Genomic DNA, 4,975 nt, shown 5'->3' with positions numbered 1-4,975 from the left:
CTCTTATTCTTTTTACATGGAAAAAAACCTGAGATGAAGTTAGGCACTGAAGACAGTATTACTACCTTTGAACCTCATAGAGTGGTATGAAGCCAACCCAGCTGGAGGAAATATCATAACATAGAGATGAAATGAGCCCTGATGATATCATTTAAACCTAAATACAGCTGTTCCTGCAGACAGTTCTACCCCTGGACTTTTTAGTTGTTAAGCACCCCTTATATTCCTTTCTATATCTTTTTTTTCTCAATACACTATGTGTTGAGTTTTATATCACTTAAAAGTAAAATATTTCTAACAAAAACCTTACTGACAGCTGTTAAATGGTCAACTATAAATGGACAGATAAAATGACAGTAAACAAAATTTCTAAAACTAATTTGGAACATGTTACCATCTTTTTCAGGTCCTCTTAAAGTCTAGGACTTTAATGAATGTCACTTAGAAAAAAAGGTGAGTAAGTGGAGGTTAAGATTCTTATATTCTTAATGTACCCATATTATGTGGATTATTTGAAAGTAGTAATTATTTGGTAATCTCTTTGTATCTCCATTGTCTAGTCTAGCTCAGTATTTATTATATTGAATTTTAATTTAAGATAACAATTGGTATATTTTCTACATCTTTCCTCAGTGCTTATTTTAATAATAACAATAATAATAATAGCTACTGTGTATAAAATTCTTGTTAGGTGTCAAACATTATGCTAAGTAAAAGATACACAATTAACTCTTTTAATCAAGATCACATCTCTATAAATTGATCATTGTAATCCTCACTTTACAGATGTGGAAACTGAGGCTCAGAACTTTTAAATAATTTGCCTCAGGTAACATAGCTGGTAAGTAGCAGCTTTTTCTCGTATGATTACATGTGTAGGCCTTTAACCACCATGCTACTGAGCTCCAAAATCTATACTCTTAAACACTATTTAAGAATATCTTTAAGCCAAATGGCCAAAACAAAGCAAGCAAATAAAACACTATGAGTCCAAGAAGAGAAGAGGTAAGACAGGTAATAGTTATTGACCTGAATACCAAAGGAAATTGGTAAAGAATAAAATATTTTTAAAATAAAACCAAAAACAATCCATTAAAAATGGCAGAGGGACTAAATAAACATTTTCCCAAAGATGCTATTGAAATGGCTAACAGATATATCAAAAGATACTCAACATCACAAATCAACAGGGAAAGGAAGATCAAAATCACAGTAAGACATCACCTCACACCCATTTGAATGACTTATAATGAAAAAGACAAAAAAATAACAAATGTTGACAAGGATGTGGAGAATAGGGAAGGCTTGCACATTTTTGTTGAGAATGTAAATTGGTTCAGCCACTATGGAAAACAATATGGAGGTTCCTCAAAAATTAAAAGTAAATTTACCATATAATCCAGCAATATCACTTCTAGGTATATAGCCAAAGGAAATGAAAACAGGATATCAAAGAGATATTCACACTCCTATGTTTATTGCAGCATTATTCCCAATAACCAAGATATGGAAGCAACCCTAAGTGCCTGTCAGTGGATGAATAAAGAAAATGTGGTATGTATATACAGTGGAATATTAATCAGTCATGCAAAAAAAATTCTGCCATTTTTGACAACATGGATGAAGAAACTTGAGGATGCTATTCTTACTAAGACATGGCAGAGAAAGACAAATACTATATGATATTACTCACATATGGAATGTAAAAAGCCAAACTCATAAAAACAAAGAGTAAAATGAAGATTACCAGAGGCTGAGGTTGGGGAAATAAAAGAGATATTCTTTAAGGGTACAAACTTATAATGAGTAGAATAAGTCCTAGAGATTGGATACACAGTGTATTAAATATAGACAACACTATTGTATTATAATCATGAAATTTACAAAGAGCTTAAATATTTATTTTTCCAACCACAAAAAAAAAGATAAATGTAAGACATGATAAAGGTGCTAACTATTACACTAATGACAATTATATTACAGTATGTAAATATATCAAATAAACATGTAGTATACCTTAAATCCACACAATGTTACATAACAAATATTTCCTTAAAAAATATGAACGTATAAAAAGAGAAATAAAATAATGCAAGTAAGCTTGTTGTCTTGCCTTTTAAAATGCAAATTAGCACATAGAGGACATCTAGGATTACATATAAGTACATAAAATACCCTAAGTTCAGAATTAGATGTTAAAATGAAACTTACAGTAAAATAGTTAAGACTCTCATAAAACATGACAGATTTTATTCAAGAGTTACCTAGGGAGCTAACACATTTTTGCAACATATGTTAGGTAGTGCACAAAGAACCAACATTTACAATAAAACTCTCTTAAAAGTAAGCTATACCAAACTCCCCCCATGAGGTTTCTAAAGACTCTGTTACTGAATTTGCATACTGCTTGATGATATTTTTAAATTAAAAAAAAAAGACTTTTAAAAGGTGATATTTCAATCAGGTCATAACAAATTTGCATGACAGCAAAGACAGGATTTACAGTTTCAATGATTTTCACATACCGATTAAAGTCATAGTAATGTTAGATAGTAGAACATGTTGACTACAATAATTAATTTCTACAATGTTTTTCTTCTTTGAAATAAAGGTAGAATTATTTAGATGCCGTTAGTTCGTGCCTTCAAAATCTGGGTCTATGTTCTCCAGTGAGAGTTCTCTGTGTTCAGCAATTTTTCTTAATCTGTCTTCTTTGATACTTCAAGGAGTGATCTAGTCTAAGAATATAATTACCGTGGACCAATAAAGCTGAAAAAATAGAAATCATATATTAGTCTTCAGGAGAGAGCCCTATGTAAAAAGATGCCCAACAGTAATTCACATTTGACAATTTTCATAGGATTTGTTGATCTCAGCCTGAGTTTGTCTAACTTTGATCATGTACTGAGCAAAAATAAGTAAACTGAACGGAATGGGTTGAAAATACAGGAAGAGAATATGGCTTCAATGTGTTAAGTTCCACATTATTAAAGATCTACTGATTAGCAGACAATGACAAATTTTCTATGTGCTAACACCTGAGTTTAGATATTATATCTGGCCTCTTGGAAAAATTCAAAGTCAATTGTAAGCCAAATTCATTTAGAAACCAAGGTCCATTCAAATCAATTCTACCATGACAAGCATTCAGGGACACATCGAAATCTTTAAGTTACCACAATGAAGAGAAGAGGTTATCCAAAACCAGTAAGGTCATAATGGTATATCAGAAGAATTTGAAACATAACTTGGAAAAATGCTCCATTCTTCAGGAAATCTTTAGTTAGAACCCTAATTACATTGATAAGAATAGACAAAGAAGCAGGTTATATCTAGGTGAGTGTGGAATCATGGGAGCCAAAAGAAGAGAATATTTCAAGAAGATAAAGTAAGTTGAGGACTGATAACGGTTCCTTGGTTTAGAGGATATGGATATTATTGGTGATCTTAGCAAGACATGTTTTGTAAACTGATGAGGGGCTATGGAATCCAGATTAGAAGAGAATTATGAGAAAGCGGAGAAATACAAATGGCTTTGAAAACTCTCTTCACCACTGATATTTGGACAAGGCATTGATCCCTCTCAGCCTCCACTTTCTTATTTCTCCCATAAGATAAGAGTTCACATTCACTACACCTATAGGAAACATTAAAGAGCATACTTAGCACATGATTTCACATGCAAATAAATCAAATTTGAGATTTCAGAAATATACACTTTACCTAACATGTACCTATTTCATTTACCAAGTGTGATATTTACCAGCTTTGTCCTACACTGTCAAGGGGAGAATTAGCATGCACTCTTACCTCACTACTTAGCCAGTGAATCTTATTCTCAAAGATCCTGTGAGAATACTTATTGAATGACTTAATGAACTCTTGATATATTGTCTATAACAATCCTTGAATCTAAGGATCTCTCAGAGAAAAAAATATAGTGGTAGTTTTTGTCTTGTTTTGGTTTTGCAATAATATACCTTTAAAAAGATATGTAAATATCACGGCGAGACGCTTGAGATCTACATTAATTGCTGATGATGGAAGGAAATTTAACTTTGGGTGGTGAACACAATGCAATATACATATGACACATTGAATTATGCACTTCAAATCTATATAATTTTATTAACCAATGTCACCCCTAATAAATTTAGTAAAAAATATGGTACAATGAAAATAAATATTTTCTTTTAATTCAAAATTAGTGAAGTAACAGATACCTGGACAAGCTGCAATTTCCCCCTTTAAAGCTCAGGAAAGCTGCCATATGAAATATTACACTAAATTTGAACCAGGATACACAACAGGATAAATTAGTGTTTCAAAAGTAGTGAGGAGTCTACGGCCATACCACCCTGAACATACCTGAGCCTGTCTGATCCCAGAAGCTAAGCAGGGGCAGCCCTGATTAGTACTTGGATGGGAGACCACTTAGGATATCAGGTGTTGTAGGCATTAAAAAAAAAAGGCAGTGAGGCTTTAAGCAGGTCTCAAGATAGGTCTGAATACAGGTAACATAAGGTGCACAATCCAAAGGTTATACAATATAATAGATAAGAGCCCTGAAGGGGGAAAAGGTGCATATCAAGCAAATCCCAAAATTACACATTTTATACTATCATAGAATTGCAGTATTATAGAAAACAAGATGTGGTGATGAAGTCCTGAAGACCTCTGCTAATACTTGCAACTGTGGATTGTGATCACATTTGGCAGGGCCAATACCAGGGCCTATCAGGTACAGCTTTCAGCAAGCTGCTCTTTTGAAATAAATCGATGGTGGTAACATCTGAACATAATGTATAAAAGATCCATTTATTAGTAAAAACAGGTTATTTATAGGTGTGTTGTTTTGCTTTTATTTGCCATCAGATATACTGAGGTCCATTATAATAAGTGATTATTTTATTTGGAAAGTTTAAAAAAAAAACAAATAAAAAATAAGCAAATATCCAAATAAATTGCAAACAAG

The 4,975-nt window shown here is 32.4% G+C and overlaps 1 pseudogene; it reads left to right on the top strand.

Moving 5' to 3' along the window:
• The first annotated feature begins 4,340 nt into the window (after positions 1-4,340).
• Positions 4,341-4,458, top strand: LOC112484022 (annotated as a pseudogene).
• Positions 4,459-4,975: the final 517 nt, after the last annotated feature.

Source organism: Pteropus alecto, unplaced genomic scaffold (assembly GCF_000325575.1).
Source record: "Pteropus alecto unplaced genomic scaffold, ASM32557v1 scaffold47, whole genome shotgun sequence".
Classification (NCBI taxonomy): domain Eukaryota; kingdom Metazoa; phylum Chordata; class Mammalia; order Chiroptera; family Pteropodidae; genus Pteropus; species Pteropus alecto.
Note: the sequence above shows the minus strand (reverse complement) of the source record. Positions and strands in the feature narration are given on the sequence as shown.